General features: G+C 38.1%; 1 protein-coding gene and 1 pseudogene across 3 annotated transcripts in view; one reads left to right on the top strand and one right to left on the bottom strand.

Moving 5' to 3' along the window:
* The window catches only part of LOC133635943 (integrin beta-8-like), an 86,757-nt pseudogene that overhangs the window by 8,868 nt on the left and 57,065 nt on the right, over positions 1 to 20,824 (bottom strand).
* LOC133635945 (transmembrane protein 196-like) overlaps positions 1,681 to 20,824 on the top strand; it is a 155,874-nt gene continuing 136,730 nt past the window's right edge. The window contains exon 1 of one of the 3 annotated variants that reach the window (XM_062029430.1): positions 1,681 to 1,744. The gene's annotated coding sequence lies outside the window, so the exon portion shown is untranslated. The remainder of the gene's footprint in view (positions 1,745 to 20,824) is intronic. The other 2 variants (XM_062029429.1, XM_062029431.1) reach the window with 2 other exon arrangements.

Here is a 20,824-nt window from a genome sequence, read left to right as displayed (position 1 = left end):
AAAGCTATTTTTGGGAAGACTAAAGTTGTAGTTTGAAGTGCGTATGGAAGTGCAACACCTGTCCTGGCTCAGCCCACAGCCTTTGGTTTAGAACCTGGAAAGTTTGGAAAGGCCGACACGCTGGTAATGTACTAACTCATGCTCACTTCATCATCCCAATTTTATATATATATATATATATATATATATATATATATATATATATATATATATAAAAAAAAAAAAAAAATCTATTTGTATTATATTTTACTGTACTATATTTGACATATTTTGTTTGTATAAAGATGATGATTGCTTAATTTAAAAAAAAAAAAATAAAATAAAAAAAAATATATTTTATCTATTTGTATTATATTTTACTGTACTATATTTGACATATTTTGTTTGTATAAAGATGATGATTGCTTAATTTTTTTTAAATAAAATAAAATAAATATTTGATCTATTTGTATTATATTTTACTGTACTATATTTGACATGTTTTGTTTGTATAAAGATGATGATTGCTTACTTTAAAAAAAAAAAAAAAAAAATAATCTATATATATATATTTTATCTATTTGTATTATATTTTACTGTACTATATTTGACATATTGTGTTTGTATAAAGATGATTGCTTAATTAAAAAAAAAAAAAAAAAAAAATATATATATATATATATATATATATATACTTATCTATTTGTATTATATTTTACTGTACTATATTTGACATATTTTGTTTGTATAAAGATGATTGCTTAATTTAAAAAAAATAAAAATAAAATAAATAAATATATATTTTATCTATTTGTATTATATTTTACTGTACTATATTTGACATATTTTGTTTGTATAAAGATGATTGCTTAATTAAAAAAAATTAAATAAAAAAATAAATATATATATATTTTATCTTTTTGTATTATATTTGACTGTACTATATTTGACATATTTTGTTTGTACGAAGATGATGATTGCTTGATTAAAAAAATAAATAATAATAATAAAAATTAAAAAAAAGAGTAGGAAACAGGTGAAAAGATGTTCAACGTCAAAGTCCCAACACTTCACTACTCGCCTCGGAGCAAATACCTCACAAACTGCGAGAGGCAAAATTCTTGCCCTCTCCTTTCTCAATCTTCTACGCTAAGTGAATCCGTTACCAAAAAAAAGTGGGGTCTCCAGTTCCTCAAAACCCTTGAAAGTCCCACAAATACTACAGGACTAAGAGCTATTAGAATCGGAGCCATGTTTACTTCCGTCAACACACAACTGCGCATGCCGGCGGGGCCCGTGACGTCATGACGTCATGTGCGCATGAGGGTGACTTCAGGAACCCATTCTGTTCACAATTAGAAATGACTTTTTTCTTGGCACGTAAATGACTACATAAACGATCATATTTTACAAACAAACAAAATGCCTTGCGGTTCAAACGTAGCCTTAGAATTCTCACTATGTCCTTATTTAAAAAAAAAAAAAAAAATGTCTGGGCTCTAATTAAATCGCTAAATATGGCTTTATTTTATTTTTCTCTGGCAATTCAGATGCGTTGTAACGTGTTCGTGTTGGTACAAATTGTGTGGGTATTGATGCACCATAGTGGGAGTCAGTACTCATACTCAACGTACAAGAAGACCGTCTCTGTAGTACTTGTTGTTATTTTGCATGTAGTTCAATATTACGACGCTGGAGGGGGGCCCTCAACGCATCAGTGCAACAAGCGTCTTCATGTTTAACTGGCAGTGTGCGTCAATACTGAGTGAGTAACTTTGTTTTTCACTTCAATTCTCCTTGCTAAGTCCTTAAAACTGCGTTTGTGCTTCCTTGTTAGAGGCTAAAAACTGTGTTTCTAATTATTTTGTGAGTTTTATTGTATCCAGTTCACAAGCTAACTGCTAGCTTAGTAGCTCGTTAGACTCTGTTTGTCACATTTAATTTAGGACATGTCTGCAAAATGTCTCACCTGAAAGTCCTTGTTGTGATTCTCTTTACTCATTACATCACTTAAGATGTTGAATTGCTGTGTATTTTATGTATATATGTGTGTATGTATTTGTGCCGATACCAATGGGTGAGGGCCGACATCCGGGCAACTGAGCTACATACGGGTTCTTCGAGCCATAGCAACGAGACTGGCGTTGAAAACAAACCATTGCCATTACTCTTTAATCTGTCGACCTACGCTGGTTAAACCCGTCATTCTGCCTCCAAAATGCCGAAAAACTGTGTTGTTTTTGGTTGTGCTAACCACAACTGGAAACAGGGAAAACAAAGGTTGTATTTTGTTCTGCCAAAGCGTGATAAAAGCCCACAGAGACGAGACAAATGGCTCGCAGCTTTACACCGGGAAAACGAGGACGGTTCTCACTGGAGTCCCCCAAAGTCCCGGGTCGTGTGTTCGGAATCACTTCGTTTCTGGTAAATATAAGGAACAAAAATCCACCTTTTTAACCACAACTTGGCTATACCGTCCGTGCTAATGTTGTACTTGTTGAATTTGTACCTTATAACGTTCGACAGCTGAAGTTGTTGTTGTACAAAAATAACATGCGGTATATCCTATATAGTCTATAGCCTAGCTAGCTGTTTTCGAAACCGGACAACGAGAGGATACCAAAGGCAGTGTTAAGATGGACACCACCGGGAAAACGTAAGCCAGGGCGGCCAAAGAACACCTGGCGAAGAACAGTTGAAGGGGAGCTGAAAGAGATTAAGCTTACATGGGGCGAGGCACAGAGACGAGCAAAGCAGCGAGATGAATGGCGTCGAGTCGTCGAAGCCTTATTTCCCATCCGGGAAGAAGAGGATTAAGTCAAGTAAGTAATATACTATATAGTCTATAGCCTAGCTAGCTATTTTCGAAAACCGGTTTCATTTAAATTTGCACTTAACAGTTGGGTTTTTAAAAACCAATAAACCCTATAATTTTCATGTTGCCATTCAATACATGTAGCCCTCAAATCTCTCAATATTTTATACACTAACACTTGATCTTGTTGTTAACTTCCGCGTCTCTTTCTTAGTAGCGCGCAGGCTAAGCTAACTAGCAAGCTAAGCTAAGCCTGAGAAGCTTTAAAGTTCAGAGACGAGTCTGACGCAAATAATACATTTTCGTTTTTTCACACGATATGCGAATAAGTAAAAATGCGTAAATGAAGGATTTAACGCCGACTTCCAAGCCACAACGCTCGTTAAATGCTTTTTCTGTCAATGCTGTGTTCGCTGTGAGCTGGTTTGTTTTCAACGAATTCCCGGTTGCTAGGGGATTGGTAGGCGGAAGTGACGTAGGTCCGCCCTCACCCATATGTTGGTACGGGTACCGACATGTATTTCGATGCTTTTCAAAATAAAAGGGGCCACAAAAATACTGGCTTAATTTTAACAGAACATCCGGCTATGATGTATTAAAATTAAGGTCAAAGAACAATTACGGCATGAAATAACACCGTGAACATACTTAAGTGATAAGCAAGCAAATGGGTTACAAAGGATCGTCGTTTGTTTCATTTCCATTTGTATTATTTTGTCAAAATTATGAGAGGCAGGCGGTAGAAAATGGATGTCATGCCATGTTTGACTTAGTGTATTTTTCCTTATTTCTGCATTAAGTTCCTTTTCTGCGTTTTACTTCCTGTTTGCCTCAACGCTGTCTCCCTCACCTGTGCCTGATTAGCAATTTGAGCTCACCTGTTCCAGGTTGCCAATCAGGCTTTTTTATGTGCTGACCTGCCCTGCACATAGATAGTTTCTTGTTGTTTAGCTTGTAGAATAGAATAGAAAGTACTTTATTGATCCCTGAAGAAATGGTATAAAGGAATTTCGGGAAAACCGGGAATTTGTCCAGTTCAAAAAACAACTTTGTTTTTTGTCCTGATTAAGAGGAATGTTTGGACGGTGAAATGGTTAAAAAATGTGGAAAGAGTAGTCGCCAGAAAAAAGGGTCAAAAAAGGGTTTGGAAAAAAAGGAATTCTGGGAATTCCTGGAATTTTTTTGGAATTGGAAAAATTATAGTTAAAATTTCCAGGATGAGTGGAATATGTTGACGGTGGAATGGTTTGAATCGGTTGAAATATGTGCGAATTGTGGAAATTTAAAAAATGGCCAATTCATTGTGAATGGGGAAAATGTCCCTGAAAACTGGGAATTTTTGGAAATCCGGGATGTTTAAAAAAAATTGTTGAAGTACCAACATTTTTAATTGAGAAATGGTATTAAGGAATTTCGGAAAAAAAATTGAATTTTTCCAGTTCAAAAAACAACTTTGTTTTTTGTCCTGATCAAGAGGAATGTTTGGACGGTGGAACGGTTAAAGTGGGTTAAAAAATGTGGAAGGAGTAGTCGCCAGAAAAAAGGGTCCAAAAAGGGTATGGAAAAAAAAAGGAATTCTGGGAATTCCTGGAATTTTTTGAACTTGTAATATATTATAGTTTGAATTTCCAGGATGATTGGAATATATTGATGGTGGGTGGAATGGTTTGAATCGGTTGAAAAATGTGCGAATTGTGGATGTTTAAAAAATGGCCAATTCATTGTGAATGATAAAAATGTCCCTGAAAACTGGGAATTTTTGGAAATCCGGGATTGTTTTTTTTAAATTGTTGGAGAGCACACAATTTTGAACAGGCTGAATATTTTGAAGTTGGAACAGACTGAATCGGATGAAAAATGTGGAAATTGTGGAACTTTGAAAAATGTACCATTCGTTTCAATGGGAATTTCATGGAAATTTGGGAATTTCGGGAAAAGTGGGAAGTTTTTGGGAACATTTTATAAAACTTAAATGTTATGAATGAGTTGAAATGGTTGGTGTTGGAATTTTTCAAATCAGTCGAGAAATGTTGAAGTAGCAACATTTTTAATTGAGAAATGGTATTCAGGAATTTCGGGAAAACTGGGAATTTTTCCAGTTCAAAAAACAACTTTGTTTTTTGTCCTGATTAAGAGGAATGTTTGGACGGTGGAACGGTTTAAAAATGTGGAAGGAGTAGTCAACAGAAAAAAAGAGTCCAAAAAGGGTTTGGAAAAAAAGGGAATTCTGGGAATTCCTGGAATTGTTTTGAGCTTGGAATATATTATAGTTTGAATGTCCAGGATGAGTGGAATATGTTGACGGTGGAATAGTTTGAATCGGTTGAAAAATGTGCGAATTGTGGAAGTTTCAGAAATGGCCAATTCATTGTGAATGGGGAAAATGTCCCTGAAAACTGGGAATTTTTGGAAATCCTGGATTTTTTTTTAAAATTGTTGAAGGAGAGCACACAATTTTGAACCGGCTGAATATTTTCAAGTTGGAACAGACTGAATTGGATGAAAAATGTGGGAATTCTGGAACTTTGAAAAATGTACCATGCGTTTCAATGGGAATTTCATGGACATTTGGGAAAAGCGGGAATTTTTTTGGAAAATGTTATAAAACTTGAATGTTCTGAATGAGTTGAAATGGTTGGTGTTGGAATTTTTCTAATCGGTCGAGAAATGTTGAAGTAGCAACATTTTTAATTGAGAAATGGTATTCAGGAATTTCGGGAAAACTGGGAATTTTTCCAGTTCAAAAAACAACTTTGTTTTTTGTCCTGATTAAGAGGAATGTTTGGACGGTGGAACGGTTTAAAAATGTGGAAGGAGTATTCACCAGAAAAAAGGGTCCAAAAAGGGTTTGAAAAAAAAGGGAATTCTGTGAATTCCTGGAATTTTTTTGAACTTGAAAAAATGATAGTTTGAATGTCCAGGATGAGTGGAATGTGTTGAAGGTGGAATGGTTTGAATCGGTTGGAAAATGTGCGAATTGTGGAAGTTTCAGACATGGCCAATTCATTGTGAATGGGGAAAATGTCCCTGAAAACTGGGAATTTTTGGAAATCCAGGATTTTTTTTTGTAAATTTTTGAAGGAGAGCACACAATTTTGAACATGCTGAATATTTTGAAGTTAGAACCGTTTGAATCGGATGACAAATGTGGGAATTCTGGAACTTTGAAAAATGTACCATGCGTTTCAATGGGAATTTCATGGACATTTGGGAATTTTGGGAAAAGCGGGAATTTTTTTGGAAAATGTTATATAACTTGAATGTTCTGAATGAGTTGAAATGGTTGGTGTTGGAATTTTTCAAATCGGTCGAGAAATGTTGAAGTAGCAACATTTTTAATTGAGAAATGGTATTAAGGAATTCCAGGAATTTCGGGAAAACCAGGGAATTTTTCCAGTTAAAAAGGCTGAATATTTTGAAATTGGAACAGACTGAATCGAATGAAAAATGTGGGAATTCTGGAACTTTGAAAAATGTATCATGCGTTTCAATGGAATTTCATGGACATTTGGGAATTTTGGAAAAAGCGGGAATTTTTTGGGAAAATGTTATAAAACTTGAATGTTCTGAATGAGTTGAAATGGTTGGTCGAGAAATGTTAAAGTAGCAACATTTTTAATTGAGAAATGGTATTAAGAATTCCAGGAATTTCGGGAAAACCGGGAATTTTTCCAGTTCAAAAAACAAATTAGTTTTTCGTCCTGATTAAGAGGAATGTTTGGACGGTAGAACGGTTAAAGTGGGTTAAAAAATGTGGAAGGAGTAGTCGCCAGAAAAAAGGGTCAAAAAAGGGTTAGAAAAGAAGGAATTCTGGGAATTTCTGGAATTTTTTGGAAATTGGAAAAATTATAGTTTTAAATTTCCAGGATGAGTGGAATATGTTGACGGTGGGAATGGTTTGAATCGGTTGAAAAAATGTGTAAATTGTGGAAGTTTCAGAAATGGCCATTTCCCCCATTTTGAATGGGGAAAATGTCCCTGAAGACTGGGAATTTTTGGAAATCCAGGATTTTTTTTTGTAAATTGTTGACACACAATTTTGAACAGGTTGAATATTTTGAAATTGGAACAGACTGAATCAAATGAAAAATGTGGGAATTCTGGAACTTTGAAAAATGTACCATGTGTTTCAATGGGAATTTCATGGACATTTGGGAATTTGGGGAAAAGCGGGAATGTTTTTGGAAAATGTTATAGAACTTGAATGTTCTGAATGAGTTGAAATGGTTGGTGTTGGAATTTTTTAAATTGGTCGAGAAATGTTGAAGTAGCAACATTTTTAATTGAGAAATGGTATTCAGGAATTCCAGGAATTTCGGGAAAACCGGGAATTTTTCCAGTTAAAAAAACAAATTTGTTTTTCGTCCTGATTAAGAGGAATGTTTGGACGGTGGAACGGTTTAAAATGTGGAAGGAGTAGTCACCAGAAAAAAGGGTCAAAAAAGGGTTAGAAAAAAAGGAATTCTGGGAATTTCTGAAATTTTTTGGAAATTGGAAAAATTATAGATTGAATTTCCAGGATGAGTGGAATATGTTGACGGTGGAATGGTTTGAATCGGTTGAAAAATGTGTAAATTGTGGAAGTTTCAGAAATGGCCATTTTCCCCATTTTAAATGGGGAAAATGTCCCTGAAAACTGGTAATTTTTGGAAATCCGGGATTTTTTTTTGTAAATTGTTGAAGGAGAGCACACAATTTTGAACAGGCTGAATATTTTGAAGTTGGAAAAGATTGAATCGGATGAAAAATGCGGAAATGGTGGAAGTTTGAAAAAGGGCCAATTCATTTTGAATGGGGAAAAATGTCCCGGAAAACCTGCAATTCTGGGAAATCTGGGAATTTTTGAAATGTGTCAAGGCTGAACAGTTTGAAGTCGGAACGGTTTGAATCGGGTGAAAAATGTGGAAGGTAGAGCGCGCCAAAATCTGGAGAAGAAGAAGAAGAATAAATAGATGAATTTCTTTGGAGTATTCACACAAAAAATAAATACATCTTTAAATAATAATTTAAATGTGTAATTAAAAAAAAAATCAGTAATTAATCAATTGGTAAAATGATGAAATTATTAAATAAACAGCACATTTAATAACACAATTATTGACACATTTTATTTTTGTCCCATTTGGCCCCCATAGCTAACTTCCGTTTCATTGTACTTCTGTTGTGTTTTCCTCGTATTGCACGGGGTTTTGGTGGTTAGTGTGTGTTTCCCCCCCAGGCGGCCACCTTAAACAGCAGTCACAGTCCAAACAAAACAGACCCCCTCCCCCCCTTGCATTTGTCTTCGCGGTTCCGTAAATCACAGCAGGCCGCACATCGCGCCGCCTCGTTCGCAGAAGTTGGGAAATGTAAAACACATCTGGACGTCTGCTGACCGACGCAACCGTGCAGACGGTGAAACCATCGAGGTGTTATATCCTTCCCTGGTTGTGTTCATTGTTGGTGTCGGTGCGCTTACCTTGCATGTGCAGAGGTAGTCTCCCATCCTTAGTGGCGCCCTCTGGTGACCGGCCTCTTTTCTGGAGCAGCAGCCTGGACACGGCCACCACCACCAGCCCGCACAGAACAGTCAGCGCACACACACTTAGGAAGGTCCCAAGCACCCGGCCTCGACTGGCACATTCTACATACACACACACACACACACACACACACACACACACACACACACACACACACACACACACACACACACACACACACACACACACACACACACACACACACACACACACACACACACGCCATGTTAGAACGGTAGTTAAGTGAGCAAAAATGCTTACACAGTAGTCTGAGTACAAAACCCAAAAGCAGTGAAGTTGTCAAGTTGTGTAAATCAGTGGTCCCCAACCACCGGGCCGTGGCCCGGTACCGGTCCGCGGACCGATTGGTATCGGGCCGCACAAGAAATTAAAAAACAAAACAAAAAAAAAAACATTTTTTTAATAAAATCAACATAAAAAACACAATATATACATTATATATCAATATAGATCAATACAGTCTGCAGGGATACAGTCCGTAAGCACACATGATTGTATTTAATTATGTAAAAAAAAAAAAAATGAAAACAATTTAAAAAAAATTTTTTTTTTTTAAATACACCCCCTCCCCCCCCCCCCACCGGTCCGTGGGACAAATTTTCAATCGTTGACCGGTCCGCAGCTACAAAAAGGTTGGGGACCACTGGTGTAAATGGTAAATAAAAACAGAATACAATGATTTGTAAATCCTTTTCAACTTATATTCAATTGAATAGACTGCAAAGACAAGATATTTCATGTTCACACTGAAAAACGTATTTTTTTTTGCTGTGTTACATGCGCCTTTCCTTTCAACAACATTCAGTAAATGTTTGGGAACTGAGGAGACACATTTTTCAAGCTCAGGTGGAGTTCTTTCCCATTCTTGCTTGATGTACAGCTTAAGTTGTTCAACAGTCTCCGTTGTGGTATTTTAGGCTTCATAATGCACCACACATTTTCAACGGGAGACAGGTCTGGACTACGCTATTGTAACACGTGGCTTGGCATTGTCTTGCTGAAATAAGCAGGGGCGTCCATGATAACGTTGCTCCAAAACCTGTATGTACCTTTCAGCATTAACGGTGCCTTCGCAGATGTGTAAGTTACCCATGCCTTGGGCGCTAATACAACCCCCATACCATCACATATGCTGGCTTTTCAACTTTGCTCCTAGAACAGTCGGGATGGTTCTTTTCCTCTTTGGTCCGGAGGACACGACTCCCACAGTTTCCAAAAACAATTTGAAGTGTGGACTCGTCAGACCACAGAACACTTTTCCACTTTGCATCAGTCCATCTTAGATGAGCTCGGGCCCAGCGAAGCCGGCGGCGTTTCTGGGTGTTGTTGATAAATGGCTTTGGCTTTGCATAGTGGAGTTTTAACTTGCACTTACAGATGTAGCGACCAACTGTAGTTACTGACAGTGGTTTTCTGAAGTGTTCCTAAACCCAAGTGGTGATATCCTTTACACACTGATGTCGCTTTTTGATGCAGTACCGCCTAAGGGAACGAAGGTCCGTAACATCATCGCTTACGTGCAGTGATTTCTCCAGATTCTCTGAACGTTTTGATGATATTACGGACCGCAGATGGTGAAATCCCTAAATTCCTTGCAATAGCTGGTTGAGAAATGTTATTCTTAAACAATTTGCTCAGGCATTTGTTGACAAAGCGGTGACCCTCACCCCATCCTTGTTTGTGGAAGCTGCTTTTATACCCAATATTGGCACCCACCTGTTCCCAATTAGCCTGTTCACCTGCGGCATGTTCCGAATAAGTGTTTGACGAGCATTCCTCAACTTTCTCAGTCTTTTTTGCCACTTGCGCCAGCTTTTTTGAAACACGTTGCAGGCATCAAATTCCATACGAGCTAACATTTGCAATGTTTTCCAGTTCCAACGTTAAGTATCTTGTCTTTGCAGTCTATTCAATTGAATATAGGTTGAAAAGGATTTGCAAGTCATTGTATTCCGTTTTTATTTACCGTTTACACGACGTGACAACTTCACTGCTTTTTGGGTTTGTAGTTCGCTGCGTATCTGCTGGGATCATGTGTAGATGACAGCCTCGCGGCGCGATACAAAGAGCCCAAAGACATTTAGTAACAGGGTTGCCATGGAGAGCACCCGGGAGTAGGCGTCAGCAGGAAGAGAGTGTCCCGTCGGGTTGAGGGGATAAGAGGAGATGGGGCGGGGGGGTGGTGGAGGAAAAACGCACAATGAGCGGTTTTGTTCCGAAAACTCAGCTGGGGAGGGGGATGAACTGTAACACTTGGATGTGCAGCGTGTGTGAAAGTGTAACCTTGTATTTCAAAAACTGTGTGTGTTAGTGTAAGTGAAGAAAATGGAGCTTGGAACAGAAGGGGAATGTAAAATACAGCTGCAACACACACACACACACACACACACACACACACACACACACACACACACACACACACACACACACACACACACACACACACACACACACACACACACACACACACACACACACACACACACACACACACACACACACACACACACACACACGCGGCAGTCTTGCTGACTCAAATGCACCAGGGTGCAGTTGACCCGCGATGGCAGCAGTTGTGATGCAGACTCCTACCTGCTCTGGTGCTGATGTGAAGCTGCTCCCGTCCAGACTCTGAGCGGCTCTGAAACCAATAGCGACAGCTGTCACCACTGATGTACATACAGCGAAGCCCCCTGCTTCCTGTTTTGCAGAAAACAAAGACACATTTTGTTAGTGGGACTCGGTCAAAACGTACCAAATGCATCCAGTAGGGGTCTCCTGATCCCAGATGGGTTTCGAAAATCAGCCTGATATCTGCAGAAAAAAACAAGCTGCATCTAAAACAGGCCTGGGTAGGGGTGTAACGGTACGTGTATTTGTATTGAACCGTTTCGGTACGGGGGTGTCGGTTCGGTTCCGAGTTTCCACATGGACATATTAAAGGCCTACTGAAATGATTTTTTTAAAATTTAAACGGGGACAGCATATCCATTCTATGTGTCATACTTGATCATTTCGCGATATTGCCATATTTTTGCTGAAAGGATTTAGTAGAGAAAATCGACGATAAAGTTCGCAACTTTTGCTCGCTGATAAAAAAAAAAGCCTTGCCTGTACCGGAAGTAGCGTGATGTCACAGGAGCTAGTATTCCTCACAATTCCCCATTGTTTTCAATGGAGCGAGAGAGATTCGGACCAAGAAAGTGACGATTACCCCATTCATTTGAGCGAGGATGAAAGATTCGTAGATGAGGAACGTTACAGTGAAGGACTTGAGAGGCAGTGCAGGACGTATCTTTTTTCGCTCTGACCGTAACTTAGGTACAAGCTGGCTCATTGGATTCCACACTCTCCTTTTTTTATTGTGGATCACGGATTTGTATTTTAAACCACCTCGGATACTATATCCTCTTGAAAAGGAGAGTCCAGAACGCGAAATGGACATTCAGTGCCTTTTATCTCCACGACAATACATCGGCGAAATGCTTTAGCTACGAGCTAACGTGATAGCATCGTGCTTTAACTGCATATAGAAACAAAAAAAATAAACCCCTGACTGGAAGGATGGATAGAAAATCAACAATACTATTAAACCGTGGACATGTAAATACACGGTTAATGCTTTCCAGGCTGGCGAAGGTTAACAATGCTGTGCTAACGACGCCATTGAAGCTAACTTAGCAACTTAGCAACCGGACCGCACAGAGCTATGCTAAAAATATTAGCTCTCCACCTATGCCAGCCAGCCCTCATCTGCTCATCAACACCCGTGCTCACCTGCGTTCCAGCGATCGGCAGAAGGACGAAGGACTTCACCCGATGCGTTTGGCGGCCCGGAGACGTAGGAAGTCAAGGTGAGGTCGGCGGCTAGCGCGTCTGCTCTCCAACAAAGTCCTCCTGGTTGTGTTGCTGTAGTCCGCTACTAATACACCGATCCCACCTACAACTGTCTTCTTTGCAGCCTTCATTGTTCATTAAACAAATTGCAAAAGATGTCCAGAATACTGTGGAATTATGAAATGAAAACAGAGCTTTTTGTATAGGATTCTACGGGGTACCATAACTTCCGTTACTCTGACTTCGTCACGCGCATACGTCATCATACCGCAACGTTTCAGCCGGATATTTCCCGGGAAATTTTAAATGTCACTTTATAAGTTAACCCGGCCGTATTGGCATGTGTTGCAATGTTAAGATTTCATCATTGATATATAAACTATCAGACTGCGTGGTCGCTAGTAGTGGCTTTCAGTAGGCCTTTAAGTAGCGTAACGCACGTTGTGTAAACAATGCACACCGAGGCACGATAGACTGACCATACTTCCTCTTTTCACCGGACATGTCCTCTTTTGCGGAGCTGTCAGGGCGGAGTTTCTTAAATGCCTCAAATGTCCGGCATTTTGAGTTAGGGTTGCGTGTATTTTCAATGTACGTTCAGGGCTAAGAAGGGGTTAAAAACAAAACCAATTGTGCGCGCAGCAGCATTGGTGAGGGAGGGGCAAAGAGAGAGAGAGAGAGAGAGTTATGATAAACGTGCATGCGTCGCCAGGCTCTGCTTTTTATCCATAGATTTATCACATTTAATTTTTTATTATCTATAGCAGGGCTGTCAAAAGTGTGCCCCGGAGGCCATTTGCGGCCCACAGCTAATGTTTTAAAAGGCCCACGGCACATTCTAAAAATACTATTAAAATAAACAAAAACATAACAAAAGTGAAATAAAAAAAGCTTAAAGGTTAAATGTAATTTAGAAAAAGTTGCAATGTTGACTAATAAAACAAAGCTGTTTTTTCTTTCTTTCAAACTGTCATTGCTCAAAACATAATATTTAATAGAAATCAATGTTATTATGGATTATTGACCTATCCAAGGTTCCCATTACTTCACATCAAATATTCCACTAAGAAAAATATTTTTGGTGGAAGATTTTGCAAATTTGGTAAATAAATAACCCCAAAATTTACATTTTGTTGTTTTCTTACTGTACCGAAAATGAACCGAACCGTGACCTCTAAACCGAGGTATGTACCGAACCGAAATGTTTGTGTACCGTTACACCCCTAATCAGAACAGCACAAAGTTGTTGTTTTTTAGACCAAAAAAATATAACAAGTGGTTTAATAAAACATATTTTTATTTTAAAAAAGTTATATTTTTCATAATTACTAATTATATTGAGTAAAAACTTGTTTTTACAATAGGCTATACATTTAAAGGCCTACTGAAAGCCACTACTAGCGACCACGCAGTCTGATAGTTTATATATCAATGATGAAATCTTAACATTGCAACACATGCCAATACGGCCGGGTTAACTTATAAAGTGCAATTTTAAATTTCCCGCTAAACTTCCGGTTGAAAACGTCTATGTATGATGACGTTTGCGCGTGACGTCAATGGTTGAAACGGAAGTATTCGGACACATTGTATCCCAATACAAACAGCTCTGTTTTCATCGCAATTCCACAGTATTCTGGACATCTGTGTTGGTGAATCTTTTGCAATTTGTTTAATGAACAATGGAGACTGCAAAGAAGAAAGTTGTAGGTGGGATCGGTGTATTAGCGGCTGGCTGCAGCAACACAACCAGGAGGACTTTGAGTTGGATAGCAGATGCGCTATCCGACGCTAGCCGCCGACCGCATTGATGATCGGGTGAAGTCCTTCGTCGCCCCGTCGATCGCTGGAACGCAGGTGAGCACGGGTGTTGATGAGCAGATGAGGGCTGGCGTAGGTGGAGCGCTAATGTTTTTATCATAGCTCTGACGAGGTCCCGTAGCTAAGTTAGCTTCAATGGCGTCGTTAGCAACAGCATTGCTAGGCTTCGACAGGCGGCACAGCATTAACCGTGTGGTTACAGGTCCAGTGTTTGGTTCGGTGTCTCCTGATAGTAGTATTGTTGATCTGCTGTCTATCCTTCCAGTCAGGGGCTTATTTCTTTTGTTTCTATCTGCATTTAAGCACGATGCTATCACGTTAGCCCCGTAGCTAAAGTGCTTCGCCGATGTATTGTCGTGGAGATAAAAGTCACTGTGAATGTCCATTTCGCGTTCTCGACTCTCATTTTCAAGAGGATATAGTATCCGAGGTGGTTTAAAATACAAATCCGTGATCCACAATAGAAAAAGGAGAAAGTGTGGAATCCAATGAGCCCTTGTACCTAAGTTACGGTCAGAGCGAAAAAAAGATACGTCCTGCACTGCACTCTAGTCCGTCACTCTCACGTTCCTCATCCACAAATCTTTCATCCTGGCTCAAATTAATGGGGTAATCGTCGCTTTCTCGGTCCGAATCGCTCTCGCTGCTGGTGTAAACAATGGGGAAATGTGAGGAGCCTTTCAACCTGCGACGTCACGCTACTTCCGGTACAGGCAAGGCTTTTTTTATCAGCGAGCAAAAGTTGCGAACTTTATCGTCGATGTTCTCTACTAAATCCTTTCAGCAAAAATATGGCAATATTGCGAAATGATCAAGTATGACACATAGAATGGATCTGCTATCCCCGTTTAAATAAAAAAAATTCATTTCAGTAGGCCTTTAATGATGGCTAAAGTTAGTAGCTAAACTTAGCTAAATCGCTATCGTTAGCTAGCGACACACAATGCTAACGTGTTTGTTACGTAAGAAGTAATTTACATCATTACATCCTGAAAGCTGTACATGTTTAAAACACATTGGAAAGTTAGCGCCCTCTCGGGCATTCATGTTTTATTGGTAGACATATTCGATTATGAGGCTAATGCTAAAGAAAATGAGCATTTCATTGCATCCTCCTAAAAGGGGGGACATCCCGACTTCCCGGTGATATACCGCCCCTGCTGCTGTGGAATGAAATAGCATTGGCTAAAAACAAAAGCGAAAGTGTGTACCTGTTAGCATAGCATTGATGTGGATGACATCCGGCGCACAAGTGCGGTTGCAGTGTTTGTCATTTTGTGTGAGACCACGAGACACGTGACAGTCCACACACTTCCTGAACGGGACACACACGCACACACAAATAAAACATTTATTTTTTCCCCGTCATGTAAACAAATGTCAGAATAGGGACAGTTACCAGTTTGATTGACAACTGCTTTGACAGGCAGGACATCTCTCGCAGAGGTCTCCGGAGTATCCCTGGCCGTCGCACACGCATCGGCCGCACACGCACTTGCCCCGCCCACTGCACAGCGACCCGTCGGGTGACTGGCAGGTCGCTACGGCGACGGCACAACCGCAGCTGTCGCCCGTCCAGCCGCCCTCGCACACACACTCGCCCGACACACACATTCCCCGTCCTGACAGGAGAAGCAAGAAGGTAAAATAGCTCTATTATGCAAAACATAAACGTCTTATTAATAAGAGTACTGTAAATTCCGGACTATATCCCGCTACTTTTTTCCTACGCTTTGAGCCCTGCGGCTTATAAAACGGTGCTGCTAACTTATGGATTTTTCTTTGCTGTCGGCCATAATACAAATAGTTCAAAAAACAAACAAACACGGAAACACACTGTATAGGTGTGTTATTGTTTGTGCTATAGCGCCATCTTTTGGACGAGTTTGCTCACTGCAGGTGCTGCATTGCCCTTCTGTTTGGACTGAGCTTCTCGACCAGAAGTACAAGTGCTGTTCCGCCATCTAGCCTTTTACACTCGTGTGGTTTCTTCATTCATCACTCCAAACATTTGTAAGTTTTGCAATATAACTAAAACAATTCTTACTTACTAAAACGTGCCACGTGTGAGGTCTTCAGGGGTGTTTTCATGCATATTTGTATGCGCTATGGTAATGGCATGAAGCTAGCGTCGTTAGCATTAGCAAATATGCTAACACGTTTCCGAGTGTCTTTGTTAGTATTATTAACTCACACTGGCATTCTTTTTGTATCGTTTCAGTTTTATAAATTATTAAGTCTGTTTAGCTAGTGGGTCCATGACGACGACTTCTGTTTTGTTTGATCAGCCATTTTACTGCCGTGTAACAGGCACCGTTCGGAAACAAAGAATATAAATAAACATTAACAAAATCTTTCTGTGTAAACAAGAAATTTCAAAACGTATATACACAATATTGCCAAAAGTATTTAGCCACCCATCCAAAAGATCAGAATCAGGTGTCCTAATCACTTGGCCCGGCCACAGGTGTATAAAATCAAGCACTTAGGCATGGAGACTGTTTCTACAAACATTTGTAAAAGAATAGGCCGCACTCAGTGATTTCCAGCAGTCGTGAAATTTCGTAAATATTCCAAAGTCAACTGTCGGCTTTATTATAAGACAATGGAAGAGTTTGGGAACAACAGCAACTCAGCCACGAAGTGGTAGGCCACGTAAACTGACAGAGAGGGGTCAGCGGAGGAATTATGCTGTGGGGTTGTTTTTCAGGAGTTGGGCTTGGCACCTTAGTTCCAGTGAAAGGAACTTTGAATGCTCCAGGATACCAACACATTTTGGACAATTTGATGCTCCCAAACTTGTGGGAACACTCTTCCAACATGACTGTGCACAAAGCAAGGTCCATAAAGACACTGGTGTGGATGCACTTGACTGGCCTGCACAGAGTCCTGACCTGAACCCGATGGGATGAATTAGAACGGAGACTGAGAGCCAGGCCTTCTGTGTGACCTCACCAATGTGCTTTTGGAAGAATGGTGCAATATTCCTATACATCAGGGGTCACCAACCTTTTTGAAACCAAGAGCTACTTCTTGGGTACTGATTAATGCGAAGGGCTACCAGTTTGATACACACTTAAATAAATTGCCAGAAATAGCCAATTTGCTCAATTTACCTTTAACTCTATGTTATTATTAATAATTAATGATATTTACACTTAATTGAACGGTTTAAAAGAGGAGAAAACACGAAAAAAATGACAATTAAATTTTGAAACATAGTTTATTTTCAATTTCGACTCTTTAAAATTCAAAATTCAACCGAAAAAAAGAAGAGAAAAACTAGCTAATTCGAATCTTTTTATGGAACATCATTAGTAATTTTTCCTGATTAAGATTAATTTTAGAATTTTGATGACATGTTTTAAATAGGTTAAAATCCAATCTACACTTTGTTAGAATATATAACAAATTGGACCAAGCTATATTTATAACAAAGACAAATCATTATTTCTTCTAGATTTTCCAGAACAAAAATTTTAAAAGAAATTCAAAAGACTTTCAAATAAGATTTAAATTTGATTCTACAGATTTTCTAGATTTGACAGAATAATTTTTTTGAATTTTAATCATAATAAGTTTGAAGAAATATTTCACAAATATTCTTGAAGAATTAAATAAATTAAAATGTATTTATTATTCTTTCCAATGAAAAAAATAAATTTACTTGAACATTGATTTAAATTGTCAGGAAAGAAGAGGAAGGAATTTAAAAGGTAAAAAGGTATATCTGTTTAAAAATCCTAAAATCATTTTTAAGGTTGTATTTTTTCTCTAAAATTGTCTTTCTGAAAGTTATAAGAAGCAAAGTAAAAAAAAAAAAAAGAATTTATTCAAACAAGTGAAGACCAAGTCTTTAAAATATTTTTCTTGGATTTTCAAATTCTATTTGAGTTTTGTCTCTCTTAGAATCAAAAATGTCGGGCAAAGCGAGACCAGCTTGCTAGTAAATAAATAAAATGTAAAAAATAGAGGCAGCTCACTGGTAAGTGCTGCTATTTGAGCTATTTTAGAACAGGCCAGCGGGCTACTCATCTGGTCCTTACGGGCTACCTGGTGCCCGCGGGCACCGCGTTGGTGACCCCTGCTATAAAGACACTCCGCAACCTTGTGGACAGCCTTCCCAGAAGAGTTGAAGCTGTAATAGCTGCAACATCATATTGAACCCTATTGGTTAGGAATGGGATGGCACTTCAAAGTTCATACGTGAGTCAAGGCAGGTGGCCAAATACTTTTGGCGTTATAGTGTATCTGGTTAATAGCTGGAAAAATAATATTCCCTTTTAAAATGTAGTGGGTGCGGCTTATATACCGGTGCGTTTTATAGTCCGGAAAATACTGTACCTTTTTAAACTTACCCCCACACAGCAGTCCTCCTTTATAAGGACAGGAGAAGTCGTCCATCTGGCAGTACTTCCCAAAGACCGTGCCGAGTCGACTGTGCTCACACACACACCTCCCACATTCACACACTCCTCGGCCACTGCAGTCCACATTGGAGCCATCAGCTCGACAACGCCACTTTGATTCATTCATAAAAAGGCCCTGATGCGGCCACCGCTCCAGACCGGCGCCATCTAAAGTCCCGGCGCACGGCGACCGATCGCCGTCCCGGCAGCTTCCTGTCGGCCCACAGCTGCAGTGACATTTAGAGTGGATCCTAACCGTGGTGGATTCATTGTAGCCCACAGGGCGAACCATCACTTTAATGTCCTCGTCTGCACCGTGGTCAGGACAGGAGCGCAGGCCGATAGTGACGTTGAAGTAAACCTGCAAGAGATGTGGAAAACAGCAATGGTTAAGAAACTATTTGTGTTTTTTTGCTGTTTTCAAGTACAGAAAGTAGGGCTGGGCGATACGGCCTTTTATTAATACCTCTATTTTTAGGCCATGTGACGATACACGATATATATCTCCATATTTTGCCTTAACCTTGAATGAACACTTGATGCATATAATCACAGCAGTATGATGATTCTATGTGTCTACACTAAAACATTCTTCTTCATACTGCATTAATATATGCTACTTTTCAACTTTCATGCAGAGAGGGAAATCACAACTAAGTCAATTTAGCAAAAGTGTATTTATTAAACAGTTATTAAGCAGTGGCACAAACATTCATGTCATTTCCAAAACAGAAAGTGCAAGATTGTCAGAGACATTTTCAAACGAGCTATTAGTGCACTTTTGTGCATGATGTCACTAAGATGACATTTCAAAACAACACTAAATTAAAGTGCACTTTTTGTACAGAACGCCTTAAATATATACGATTACTTAAATATTGTCCAATTATGCAAAGATATATTATCAAACATTCAAACCATTTTTTAAATATAAATAAATACTAATAATGATTTCAAAGCAAGTTATCCATCAAATTGTGCAATGTAAAAGTAGCAATAGATTTCATGGTGAAATTGTGAAATTTACTATGGTTTTTACAGCATTTTTCTCTAAATTAAAAAGCTCCAGCACCCCCCGCGACCCCAAAAGGGACAAGCGGTAGGAAACGGATGGATGAAAGAAAAAAACAGTACTTTTTTTACTGTAATAAACTGTGGTGTCATTTTGGCATTTACAGTAGTACACCGAAAAATCTGCAGTTGTTGATTTGCAGTAAAAAACAAACCGCTCAGGTGCCAACATTTTACTGTAAAATTGCAGTTTTTATGTACAGTAAAAAAACTAATGTAAATTTTACAGTAAAATTGCAGTTTTTATGTACAGTAAAAAAAACTAATGTAAATTTTACAGTAAAATTGCAGTTTGTATGTACAGTAAAAAAAACTAATGTAAATTTTACAGTAAAATTGCAGTTTTTATGAACAGTAAAAAAACTAATGTAAATTTTACAGTAAAATTGCAGTTTTTATGCAAAGTAAAAAACTAATGTAATTTTACAGTAAAATTGCAGTTTTTATGTACAGTAAAAAAACAAATGTAAATTTTACAGTAAAATTGCAGTTTTTATGCACAATAAAAAACTAATGTAATTTTACAGTAAAATTGCAGTTTTTATGCACAGTAAAAAACTAATGTAATTTTACAGTAAAATTGCAGTTTTTATGTACAGTAAAAAAGTAATGTAATTTTACAGTAAAATTGCAGTTTTTATATACAGTAAAAAAACTGTCAATTTTACAGTAAAATTGCAGTTTTTATCCGCAGTAAAAAAACTAATGTAAATTTTACAGTAAAATTGCAGTTTTTATGTACAGTAGAAAACTAATGTAATTTTACAGTAAAATTGCAGTTTTTATGTACAGTAATAAAACAAATGTAAATTTTACAGTAAAATTGCAGTTTTTATGCACAGTAAAAAAACAAATGTACATTTTACAGTAAAATTGCAGTTTTTATGTACAGTAAAAAAACAAATGTAAATTTTACAGTAAAATTGCAGTTTTTATGCACAGTAAAAAACTAATGTACTTTTACAGTAAAATTGCAGTTTTTATGTACAGTAAAAAACAAATGTAAATTTTACAGTAAAATTGCAGTTTTTATGCACAGTAAAAAAACAAATGTAAATTTTACAGTAAAATTGCAGTTTTTATGCAAAGTAAAAAACTAATGTAATTTTACAGTAAAATTGCAGTTTTTATGTACAGTAAAAAAACAAATGTAAATTTTACAGTAAAATTGCAGTTTTTATGCACAATAAAAAACTAATGTAATTTTACAGTAAAATTGCAGTTTTTATGCACAGTAAAAAACTAATGTAATTTTACAGTAAAATTGCAGTTTTTATGTACAGTAAAAAAACGGTCAATTTTACAGTAAAATTGCAGTTTTTATCCGCAGTAAAAAAACAAATGTAAAT

Source organism: Entelurus aequoreus, linkage group LG20, assembly GCF_033978785.1.
Source record: "Entelurus aequoreus isolate RoL-2023_Sb linkage group LG20, RoL_Eaeq_v1.1, whole genome shotgun sequence".
NCBI lineage: Eukaryota > Metazoa > Chordata > Actinopteri > Syngnathiformes > Syngnathidae > Entelurus > Entelurus aequoreus.
Note: the sequence above shows the minus strand (reverse complement) of the source record. Positions and strands in the feature narration are given on the sequence as shown.